At 44.3% G+C, this 13,094-nt stretch overlaps 1 protein-coding gene across 5 annotated transcripts in view; it reads right to left on the reverse strand.

Annotated features, from left to right (window-relative positions):
* The window catches only part of LOC141065356 (mitochondrial inner membrane protein Mpv17-like), a 102,890-nt gene that overhangs the window by 4,402 nt on the left and 85,394 nt on the right, over positions 1–13,094 (reverse strand). For 2 of the 5 annotated variants that reach the window (XR_012226403.1, XR_012226402.1), the window contains exon 8: positions 6,193–6,336. The exons of the other annotated variants lie outside the window; for them this stretch is intronic. The gene's annotated coding sequence lies outside the window, so the exon portion shown is untranslated. The remainder of the gene's footprint in view (positions 1–6,192; positions 6,337–13,094) is intronic. 5 annotated transcript variants of the gene reach the window in all.

Below are 13,094 nucleotides of genomic sequence, written 5' to 3' on the forward strand. Positions count from 1 at the left end.
CATAGAGACCTCAGGATTATCAGTAATAATCTATAGAGGGCTCAGGATTATCAGTAATAATCTATAGAGAGCTCAGGATTATCAGTAATAATCTACAGAGAGCTCAGGATTATCAGTAATAATCTATAGAGATCTCAGGATTATCAGTAATCTATAGAGACCTCAGGATTATCAGTAATAATCTATAGAGGGATCAGGATTATCAGTAATAATCTACAGAGAGCTCAGGATTATCAGTAATCTATAAAGAGCTCAGAATTATCAGTAATAATCTATAGAGAGCTCAGGATTATCAGTAATAATCTATAGAGACCTCAGGATTATCAGTAAAAATCTATAGAGACCTCAGGATTATCAGTAATAATCTACAGAGAGCTCAGGATTATCAGTAATAATCTATAGTGATCTCCGGATTATCAGAAATAATCTATAGAGAGCTCAGGATTATCAGTAATAATCTACAGAGAGCTCAGGATTATCAGTAATCTATAGAGATCTCAGGATTATCAGTAATAATCTATAGAGAGCTCAGGATTATCAGTAATAATCTAAAGAGATCTCCGGATTATCAGTAATAATCTATAGAGAGCTCAGGATTATCAGTAATAATCTACAGAGAGCTCAGGATTATCAGTAATCTATAGAGATCTCAGGATTATCAGTAATAATCTATAGAGAGCTCAGGATTATCAGTAATAATCTATAGAGAGCTCAGGATTATCAGTAATAATCTATAGAGAGCTCAGGATTATCAGTAATAATCTACAGAGCGCTGAGAATTATCAGTAATAATCTATAGAGATCTCAGGATTATCAGTAATCATCTATATAGATCTCAGGATTATCATTAATAATCTACAGAGAGCTCAGGATTATCAGTAATAATCTATAGAGATCTCAGGATTATCAGTAATCCATAGAGACCTCAGGATTATCAGTAATAATCTATAGAGGGCTCAGGATTATCAGTAATCTATAGAGACCTCAGGATTATCAGTAATAATCTATAGAGGGATCAGGATTATCAGTAATAATCTACAGAGAGCTCAGGATTATCACTAATAATCTACAGAGAGCTCAGGATTATCAGTAATCTATAAAGAGCTCAGAATTATCAGTAATAATCTATAGAGAGCTCAGGATTATCAGTAATAATCTATAGAGACCTCAGGATTATCAGTAATAATCTACAGAGAGCTCAGGATTATCAGTAATAATCTATAAAGGGCTCAGGATTATCAGTAATAATATACAGAGAATAATCTATAGAGAGCTCAGAATTACTAGTAATAATCTATAGAGAGCTCAGGATTATCAGTAATAATCTATAGAGACCTCAGGATTATCAGTAATAATCTATAGAGATCTCAGGATTATCAGTAATAATCTATAGAGAGCTCAGGAATATCAGTAATAATCTACAGAGAGCTCAGGATTATCAGTAATAATCTACAGAGAGCTCAGGATTGTCAGTAATAATCTACAGAGAGCTCAGGATTGTCAGTAATAATCTACAGAGAGCTCAGGATTATCAGTAATAATCTACAGAGAGCTCAGGATTATCAGTAATAATCTACAGAGAGCTCAGCATTATCAGTAATAATCTATAGAGAGCTCAGGATATCAGTAATAATCTACAGAGAGCTCAGGATTATCAGTAATAATCTATAGAGAGCTCAGGATATCAGTAATAATCTACAGAGAGCTCAGCATTATCAGTAATAATCTATAGAGAGCTCAGGATTATCAGTAATAATCTACAGAGAGCTCAGGATTATCAGTAATAATCTATAGAGAGCTCAGGATATCAGTAATAATCTACAGAGAGCTCAGCATTATCAGTAATAATCTATAGAGAGCTCAGGATTATCAGTAATAATCTATAGAGAGCTCAGTATTATCAGTAATAATCTACAGAGAGCTCAGGATTATCAGTAATAATCTATAGAGATCTCAGGATTATCAGTAATCATCTATAGAGGGCTCAGGATTATCAGTAATAATCTATAGAGAGCTCGGCACTATCAGTAATAATCTACAGAGAGCTCAGGATTATCAGTAATAATCTACAGAGAGCTCAGGATTATCAGTAATAATCTACAGAGAGCTCAGCATTATCAGTAATAATCTATAGAGAGCTCAGGATATCAGTAATAATCTACAGAGAGCTCAGGATTATCAGTAATAATCTATAGAGAGCTCAGGATATCAGTAATAATCTACAGAGAGCTCAGCATTATCAGTAATAATCTATAGAGAGCTCAGGATTATCAGTAATAATCTACAGAGAGCTCAGGATTATCAGTAATAATCTATAGAGAGCTCAGGATATCAGTAATAATCTACAGAGAGCTCAGCATTATCAGTAATAATCTATAGAGAGCTCAGGATTATCAGTAATAATCTATAGAGAGCTCAGTATTATCAGTAATAATCTACAGAGAGCTCAGGATTATCAGTAATAATCTATAGAGATCTCAGGATTATCAGTAATCATCTATAGAGGGCTCAGGATTATCAGTAAATCTATAGAGAGCTCGGCACTATCAGTAATAATCTACAGAGAGCTCAGGATTATCATAATCATCAGTTTATCTGCAAGGAACTCAGTATTAGGCAAAGGCTACTTGTTAATTGTAATCTCCATCATCTATATCAGCAGCACTGAGTTTTTAAGGGCTCATCAGCATAGAATGAATAAGGACAATCCTTCCCCAGCAGCACAGAGGATGTAAGGATCCCCCAGCAGCACAGAGCATATAAGGATCCCCCAGCAGCACAGAGCATATAAGGATCCCCCAGCAGCACAGAGGATATAAGGATCCCCCCAGCAGCACAGAGGATGTAAGGATCCCCCCAGCAGCACAGAGGATGTAAGGATCCCCCAGCAGCACAGAGGATGTAAGGATCCCCCAGCAGCACAGAGGATGTAAGGATCCCCCCAGCAGCACAGAGGATATAAGGATCCCCCCAGCAGCACAGAGGATGTAAGGATCCCCCAGCAGCACAGAGGATGTAAGGATCCCCCAGCAGCACAGAGGATATAAGGATCCCCCAGCAGCACAGAGGCTGTAAGGATCCCCCAGCAGCTCAGAGGATGCATGATCCCCCAGCAGCACAGAGGATGTATGATCCCCCAGCAGCACAGAGGATGTAAGGATCCCCCAGCAGCACAGAGGATGTAAGGATCCCCCAGCAGCACAGAGGATGTAAGGATCCCCCAGCAGCACAGAGGATGTAAGGATCCCCCAGCAGCACAGAGGATGTAAGGATCCCCCAGCAGCACAGAGGAAATAAGGATCCCCCAGCAGCACAGAGGAAATAAGGATCCCCCAGCAGCACAGAGGAAATAAGGATCCCCCAGCAGCACAGAGGATTTATGATCCCCCAGCAGCACAGAGGATTTATGATCCCCCAGCAGCACAGAGGATGTAAGGATCCCCCCAGCAGCACAGAGGATATAAGGATCCCCCAACAGCACAGAGGCTGTAAGGATCCCCCAGCAGCTCAGAGGATGTATGATCCCCCAGCAGCACAGAGGATGTAAGGATCCCCCAGCAGCACAGAGGATGTAAGGATCCCCATCAGCACAGAGGATGTAAGGATCCCCATCAGCACAGAGGATGTAAGGATCCCCCCAGCAGCACAGAGGAAATAAGGATCCCCCAGCAGCACAGAGGAAATAAGGATCCCCCATCAGCACAGAGGATTTATGATCCCCAGCAGCACAGAGGATGTAAGGATCCCCAGCAGCACAGAGGATGTAAGGATCCCCAGCAGCACAGAGGATGTAAGGATCCCCCAGCAGCACAGAGGATGTTAGGATCCCCCAGCAGCACAGAGGATGTTAGGATCCCCCAGCAGCACAGAGGATGTTAGGATCCCCCAGCAGCACAGAGGATGTTAGGATCCCCCAGCAGCACAGAGGATGTTAGGATCCCCCAGCAGCACAGAGGATGTTAGGATCCCCCAGCAGCACAGAGGATGTAAGGATCCCCCAGCAGCACAGAGGATGTAAGGATCCCCCAGCAGCACAGAGGATGTAAGGATCCCCCAGCAGCACAGAGGATGTAAGGATCCCCCAGCAGCACAGAGGATGTAAGGATCCCCCAGCAGCACATACAATGTTAGTATCTCTTTTCCTATCCTCAAGCAGCAGAGTATATATATATATAATCTTTTCAGCAGTACAGAGTGTCTCAGGAGCCGCTCTTACCTGGCTGGGTGCCGCGGTGCAGAGTCCTCTGTCCTCCGCTGTGTCTGCTCCTTTTATCTCAGTCCTGAGTGACATCAGCAGAGACAGGAGGAGACATCAGAGGCAGAGGAGGGATGACGTCACTGGTTACACCGTGACCTCAAGAGTGAGACCCCCATGGGGAGTCAGAAGGATGGGAAACAGTGGGTGGTGGGGTGGAAGACCCTGCGGGGGGTGAGGGGCGCAGACCCCCAGTATCTCCCCGCTCTGATCCATAATGTCATCTCAAGTCACTGCCAAGTATGAGAGCTGAGGACCCGATGAACACTATCCCTGCCCGTCTCTGTATATCTGTAAGGGGGTGAAGGATGATGTTCCCTTTTACTTTTCCTTAACAGGTTCTGACGTTGACTATATGACTGTATTGTATAAATGTTATTATATTATGGTACTGCTGCACTTATAGTGTATTACCACTGTCTAATCAGTTGCTCCTGCTACATCACTTGGTGTATTACCAATATTGTTTTACATTCCATGAGTATAGGGTGAGTGTAGTGTGTGGGATTGGCCACTAGATGGGGGCATCCTAGTGCACAAATTTAAGCATAGAGTTAATTTCATAGGAAGGGCTACTGCTTGGTAAGTCAGGGGATAGTTTCTAGACTAGTTCAGAGGGCCCGGAAGGGTCCACACGGGCAATAAGCCCAGGACTCCGCAGCAGTCTCGCAACGTTACAAGGGAGAAGCCCAGCCTTCCTCCACCACAGCACAACAATGGGCTAGTACAGCAAAATGTGGCAACTCATTGGTTAGGCACACACCTTTAAGGCCGGGGTAAAACGGTCAGGGGGACCCACAGAAGCAGTGAGCACAGATGGAGACGCAAGACCAGTACAGAGAGCAGTACATCAGGTCAGGGCTCATCCTCCGGGACTACTGACTCTGGCGACTAATGATCTTGCGTCAGGGGCGAAACAGACCGAGGGATGCTTGGCCGTGGCAGAGCTGAATAGAGAGGAAACTGGGAAACCGTCAGGGACGGTCCGACCCGGGCTCGTGCAGAATAACTGTGGAGGGAAAGAGAAGGAACCTTGTTATGTGAAGCCTGTTGTAAACGCTGTGAAGTCTTTGGAAATGCTGTGTAATGAACCAAAAGATGTCAGGTTGAAGTTATGATGGACTGTGTCTCAGTTGATGTGAATTTTCCTGGAAACGGTCTCCCACTGCATAGGGAGGACCCTGAAGTAGCCGAATCCGGAGACACAGGTATGCTGACTGGCGTGCATGATTTTTCTGTGAGGGGAGACCAGAACACCAGAGCCCCGGTGTCCTCGGCTACGAATACTGTCCCTGGACCTCCCTCACACTTGGCGTTGTCGGCAGGAGGCGACGACCTCGCAATGTGGAGAACCCGCGAAGAAAAGAGGTAATGATGTTGTGTGCAACTGCAGTGCCCCTGAAAGACGGCGAGGAAAAGGAGAAAGTGGTTGCTGAATTTAGAGAATTGCAAGAATAAGATTTTGTGAATATTGATGAAACACCGGACTTGACGACCAAGTTGGACTTGGCTTATTGTGTGAGAAAGTCTGATACCATAATTTCGATTAAGATGGCGGCTGTGGAGTTGTCGGGAAATGGAGGTGAAGAAGACAACCAATGTGAGTTAATACGTCGTGGGCGTGACAGCGCTGATATGGTGCAAAAATCTGACAGACGACGTCCCTGGTGCCGCCTTCGAAGGACGCGGCGAGCGCCATTGGCCCTTCGCTTCCTGAAGCAAATTGGCAGAAAATGGGTGGAGCGGCCAGAAGCGATCCCATCCTGGAACGGGTGGGGCCCAGAAGAAAATCATGGGTGCAGCTGCGCAGTGCCATTATGCGACCCGGCAACAGCGCTGCAGAGGAGTAGGCCGCATAGAGTGGAAATGGCGACAGGAGGAAGAGCGAACCTGACCCGTGCGGCAGAGCAGTGAGACACTGGCAGCGGCATTCTCACCTGAAGCTGGGAGACCCCGACGGCTGCTGGAGACCGATCAGCATCCAGAGGATTCAAAGCGACAAGGCCTCGCAGAGCGGAGTCAACGTCAGTGAGAGTCCCAGGATCCAAAACTGAAGCCATCGTTGGGACCGTCCTCCTCTCCTACAAAACCGTAGCCTTCATATCGCTGGGAGCTGGAACCTTTGCAGCGGAAACCCAAAGCCGGGGTGAGCGGAAGTAACAACAACCCCGGAGGAGCTCGTACCAGAAACTAGGCCGAGACCGGATCTTTTTCTTGTGGAACCCATCCGTACAACCCCTGCGGAGAGATACAGCGACCGCGGGACGGGCGCGGTACGAAGACAACAGCCTGAGGTGGTGAGTACACCTCAGCCCTTGATCCTAGAGGGTTGGTCTCCACATCCACCCTTCGTCCCAGAAGTCTGGTCTGTGTCCTTACCTCCCACCTCGGGTAGTCGGCCCTTACGTGAGGAGTTCGGGGCCCTGGAACTCTCATCGGGTCACCGGGTGTCAGAAAGGAAGCCCACTGTAAATAATGGGGTGTCACTGGGGGTCCCCCATTTCGCTCGTCCAGCGGAAGGTCCATTTCCGTCCCCAGACCAGTCGGCCTGGATAGCTAAAGTCATCGATAAAAAGAAGCAGAGGGAACGAGAGGTCTGGGCCGACTTACACTGACCGGGAAGTGGCGCGATGGCTGGCCGCTGTACCTATGCCCAGCTAGTCTATACAGAGGTGGACCGTGGTTTCGCGTTCATCCGCGAGGTCGAGATCAATGAGAAAGTCTATGTCAATGCTGCCTCGGTCAAATTTGGGAGACCCTTGAAAGAAGGTGATTGGGTCTCCTTTTACAAGGAAGATTGCCCTCGGGGCTATTACGCGGTGGCAGTTACCCTATGTGCACCAGAGGAGACGATACTGTACACGAGCCCAGCACTGCAGGTCCCCCGCGTTGTCTCTACCCCTCAGGCCTCCACCGCAGCTGCTACTCCATAGCAACACCAAAACCGGGTCTGGGATTCCGCCACTACTGGAGCAGCACAAGGTGCGTGCTGCTGAAGAAAAAAAGTTTGTTGCTTGAATATTTTGTTGTGCTGTAGCACCTAAAAAGCCTATAGAAGGACTGTGCTGCGTCCCCAAGGGCAGAGGAAAAGCCCTGATGTTTTTCCCTTAAAGGATGGTGGAATTACGTGGCCAAAATTTGGTCATAAGGACATTTCATTTGTTTTTGTATTTATATATATATATATATATATATATATATATATATATATATATTATATATTTCTTTTGACCTGGAGGACTGCGAGCTGGGTATACATTTATATGGAAGCTATGGACTCTTTTTGTTGCACCATTGTGCCCATTCTGCTGGAAAAGCAGGACCTTATTTAGGAACTGTGCTCTAGAGTAGAGAAGAACCATTTTCAAAGGGAGGGGGAGGAAGATCTCCCTTTGAAGACAAAGAAGAGTTATGGACTTGACTCACATTCGGTCCTTTTTTCTACCTCCAATATTGTCGTGTGTTAAAGTTTACAATGGTTGGGGACAACCATCTTAAAAGGAAGGGAGTATGTAAGGGGGTGAAGGATGATGTTCCCTTTTACTTTTCCTTAACAGGTTCTGACGTTGACTATATTACTGTACTGTATAAATGTTATTATATTATGGTACTGCTACACTTATAGTGTATTACCACTGTCAAATCAGTTGGTCCTGCTACATCACTTGGTGTATTACCAATATTGTTTTACATTCCATGAGTATAGTGTAATTGTAGTGTGTGGGATTGGCCACTAGATGGGGGCATCCTAGTGCACACAATTTACAGTTAGTGGACAAAGTTAAGCATAGAGTTAATTTCATAGGAAGGGCTGCTGCTTGGTAAGTCAGGGGATAGTTTCTAGAATAGTTCAGAGGGCCAGAGGCGCCCGAAGGGTCTACAAGGCCAATAAGCCCAGGACTTGGCAGCAGCAGCCTCGCAACATTACAAGTGAGAAGCCCAGCCTTCCTCCGCACCAGCACAGCAACAGGCTAGTACAGCAGAATGTGGCAACTCATTGCTTGGGTACACACCTTTAAGACCAGGGCAAAACGGTCAGGGGAGCCCACAGAAGAAGTGACTACAGATGGAGAAGCGAGGCTAGTAAATCAGATCAGGGCTCATCCTCAGTAGCTACTGTCTCCGGCGACTAATGATCTTGTGTCTGGGGCAAAACAGACCGAGGGATGCTTAGCCGTGGCAGAGCTGTACAGAGAGGAAACTGAGAACCCGTCAGGGACAGTCCGACCTGGGCTCGTGTAGAGTAACCATGGAAACCCCCCTGCCCATCCCTTTATATCCCCCATGCCCGTCTCTGTATATCCCCCAGTCCGTCTCTGCATATACACCGTCTGTCTCTATATATACCCTCTGCCCGTCACTGTATATATCCCCTGCCCATCTCTGTATATACCCCCTGCCCGTCTCATCTCTATATACAGTGACATGTAAAAGTTTGTGCACCCCCAGTCATAATTCCTGTTATTGTGAGCAGTTCAGCAAGTTGAAGAGAAAAGGCCTAAAGGCAGTTACTGATGACACATTTCCTTTGTATTTTAGGCAAAAAATATAAATTTAGAATTTTTTTTTATTTTAAAAATTACAAAAAGGGAAATGGTCTCATGTAAAAGTTTGTGCACCCTGCATCGTTAGTACCTAGTAGTACCCTCTTGTAAGTATTACAGCTGGTAAATACTTTTTGCAGTCAGACAAGAGGCTTTCAGTTCTTCTCTGAGGGATTTTCCTCCATTCTTCCTTGAAGAATTCCTCCCGTTCTATGAGATTCCTGGGCGTCTTCCATCCTCTGCTACATTGAGGTCTAGCCACAGATTTTCAATGATGTTCAGATCAGGTGACTGTGAGGGCCATTGTAAAACCTTCATCTTGCCTCTTTTGAGGTAGTCTATTGTGGATTGTGATGTTTGTTTAGGATCATTCTCCATGTGTAGAAGCCATCCTCTTCCTCTTTCCACCTTCAGCTTTTTACAGATGGTGTTATGTTTGCTTCAAGAATTTGTTGAAATTTAATTGAATCAATTCTTTCCTCCACAAGTGAAATGTTATCCGTGCCATTGGCTGCAACACTACTCCAAAACCTGATTGATCCTCCCCCATGTTCTTTTCCTGAAATTTTCTGCCCTTTTCTCCACCCATGCCTTTGATCATTTTGACCACAGAGATCTATTTTATCCTCATCGGTCCACAGGATTTGTTTCCAAAATGCATCAGGCTTGTTTAGATGTTCTTTTGCATACTTTTAGCACTGAATTTTATGGCAATGCAGGAGAGGTTTTCTTCTGATGACTCTTCCATGAAGGCCATATTTGTGCAGGTGTCTCTGCAGAACAGTAAAACAATGTACCACAACTCCAGAGTCTGCTAAATATTTCTGAAGGTCTTTTGCAGTCAAGCGGGAGGTTCTGATTTGCCTCTTTAGCAATCCTATGAGCAGCTCTCACTGAAATGTTGCTTGGTCTTCCAGACTTTATATTGACCTCCATAGTTACTGGTAACTGCCATTTCTTAATTACATTTCAAACTGAGGAAAGAGCAACTTGAAAACGCTTTGCTATATTGTTATAGCTTTCTTCTGCTTTGTGGGCCTCCCCCATGCTCAAAGTGCTCAGCAGTGGCTTAGAAGATCTTATGGCTGCTGGGTTTTGGCATAAGGTTAGATGAGGCTGGGTTTTTATAAAGTTGGGAAATTTCATAGAATCATAGAGTTGGAAGGGACCTCCTGGGCCATCTGGTCCAACCCCCTGCTCAAAGCAGGATTCGCTAAATCATCCCAGTCAGATGTCGGTCCAGCCTCTGTTTGAAGACTTCCATTGAAGGAGAACTCACCACTTCTTGTGGCAGCCTGTTCCACTCATTGATCACTCTAACTGTCAAAAAGTTTTTTCTAATATCTAATCTGTGTCTCCTCCCATTCAGTTTCATCCCATTGCTTCTAGTCTTTCCTTGTGCAAATGAGAATAAAGTTGATCCTTCTACAATGTGACAGCCCTTTAGATATTTGTAGACAGCTATTAAGTCTCCTCTCAGTCTTCTCTTTTGCAAACTAAACATTCCCAAATCCTGCAACCTTTCCTCATAAGACAGGGTTTGCAGACCGGTCACCATTCTGGTCGCTCTTTTCTGAACTTGCTCCAGTTTGTTGATGTCTTTTTTAAAATGTGGTGCCCAAAACTGGACACAATATTCCAGATGAGGTCTGACCAAAGAGGAGTAGAGGGAAATAATGACTTCACGTGATCTAGACTGTATGCTTCTGTTAATACATCCTAGAATTGCATTTGCCTTTTTTGCTGCTGCATCACACTGTTGACTCATATTCAGTCTGTGATCTATTAGTATACCCAAGTCTTTTTCACATGTGCTGTCACTTAGCCCTATTCCTCCCATTCTATATATGCTTTTTCCATTTTTATTGCCCAGATGTAGTACTTTGCATTTCTCCCTGTTAAAAACCATTCTGTTAGTTGCTGCCCACTTCTCCAGTTTATTTAAATCTTTTTGAATCCTCTCTCTCTCTTCTCTAGTATTAGCTATCCCTCCTAGCTTTGTGTCATCAGCAAATTTAATCAGTTTACCCTCAATTCCTTCATCTAAATCGTTGATAAAGATGTTGAACAATACAGGGCCCAGGACAGAGCCCTGTGGTACCCCACTTGAGACATTCTTCCAACTGGATGTGCAGCCATTTACGACCACTCTTTGGGTCCGATCACTAAGCCAGTTATGAATCCACCTAACAGTTGCCTTGTCCATTCCATACTTAATAATTTTTTCAATAAGGATTGTATGAGAGACTTTGTCAAATGCTTTGCTGAAGTCAAGATATACTATATCTACAGCATTTCCTTGATCCACCCAATCAGTGATACCGTCATAGAAGGAAATTAAGTTAGTCTGACATGACTTATTAGTTACAAACCCATGCTGACTCTGTTTAATCACTTCATTCTTATCCAGGTACTGACATACATGTTGTTTAATAATTTGTTCAAAGATCTTTCCTGGTATAGAAGTCAGACTCACCGGCCTATAGTTACCTGGGTCCACCTTCTTCCCCTTTTTGAAGATAGGAACAACATTTGCTCTTCTCCAGTCTTCTGGCACTTCTCCTGTTCTCCAAGAATTTTCAAAGATTATAGAGAGGTGTTCAAAAATTTCTTCTGCTATCTCCTTCAGTACTCTGGGGTGTAATTCATCTGGACCTGGAGACTTGAATTCATTTAGGCTAGCTAAGTGTTTCCTCACTATCTTTCTGTTTATAGATATCCTGGATTCTTCTATTCCCTTAATAGGACAGTGAATAACAGTTGATGTTACATTTCCTTTCTGAGAGAAAACAGATGCAAAATAGGAATTTAAAAGTTCAGCCTTCTCAACATCCTGTCTTACCATTTCATCATTTTCATCCTGTAAAAATCCTATAGCATCTTTGACTTTTCTTTTACTTTTGACATATCCCCAAAATCCTTTATTATTGCTTTTGACATCTCTTGCAAGCCTCAATTCATTTTCAGCTTTAGATAATCTGATTTGTGCCCTGCAGGTTCTGCAGACAGCATTACATTCTTCTTTAGATATGCCTCCCTCTTTCCATTTTATAAACATTTTTTTCTTCCTTTTTAGCATGTGCTTAAGTTCTGTGTTCATCCATCCTGGTTTCCTTAACTGCTTCCTATTCTTCCCTCTTTTCGGAATTGTTAACAACTGTGCTTTGAGAATTTCATTTTTCAAGATTTCCCATCCTTCCTGGACATTTTTGTCTTTAAGGATATCCAGCCATTGGATCCCTCCAATTCTCTTTCTGAATCCCTTAAAATCTGCCTTTCTGAAATCTAACCTTGACGTCTGAGTCTTCACAGGTCTTCCGCCTCTAGTTATCCAAAATTCTAAAATAGCATGGTCGCTACCTCCTAGGGTCCCAGCCACTTTTACCTCCTCAACCATTTCCTCCCTGTTTATGTTTGCATCACCCGGCCTTTCCTCATGATGATAGTGAACAAGCCATAACCCTAAGAGGCTAATTAAGGTCTGAGACCTCGGTCAGAGTTATCTGAGCACACACATTCAACCCTTTGCATTGGCCCATTTTCTTTTTTGTAATTTTTAAAATGTAAAAGATGAAAATATATATTTTTTGCCTAAAATACAAAGGAAATGTGTATCTGTAACTTTAGCCCTTTTAGAGATCATTTCATCTTCAACTTGCCTAACTGTTCACAATAACAGTAATTTTGACCAGGGGTGCCCAAACTTGTACATGCCACCAAATATGCCCTCTGCCTGTCTCTGTATATACCCCTTGCCCATCTAAGGCTGTCCAATGCCCTGCACGCACACTTGTCTATTATCCTCCCCTATGACTGTGCTCATCATCCTCTACCACTCTGCCCATTCTCCTGCTGTGACTCTCCACAGCAGTGACTCTTGTACCACTGCTCTGTGTGCTGAACCTCCGATCTCTGCAGCCTAATCCTTCAGGGCTGGCATGGGGTCCTGGCCCTGGAGAAAGCCCGAGTCCTCACACCAGTAATTGGTCAACGCCTGGAACACAACAATCCACCCAATAAACTGACATTTCCGATCACCAGCAGAACAGGTTAGTCCATGTCCCAGCCCTCACCACCAGTGTGCACGCGCCACCATTGTACACACTGAGGAGATGCACTGTCAGATCACACGGGACGTTGGGGATCCAGTGCTGGTTTTAAAATCCCATCAGATTCTAAATATTCCAAAAGAGCAGTTGGAGATCATAATATATAGATTAATGTAAAGCCACCACTAGGGGGAGCAAACTACATACAGTTCTATATAGCCAGCACTAGTTGAAGCTCACCCCATA

This window comes from Dendrobates tinctorius, unplaced genomic scaffold, assembly GCF_039654945.1.
Source record: "Dendrobates tinctorius isolate UK_male_01 unplaced genomic scaffold, ASM3965494v1 ptg000251l, whole genome shotgun sequence".
NCBI classification, from domain to species: domain Eukaryota; kingdom Metazoa; phylum Chordata; class Amphibia; order Anura; family Dendrobatidae; genus Dendrobates; species Dendrobates tinctorius.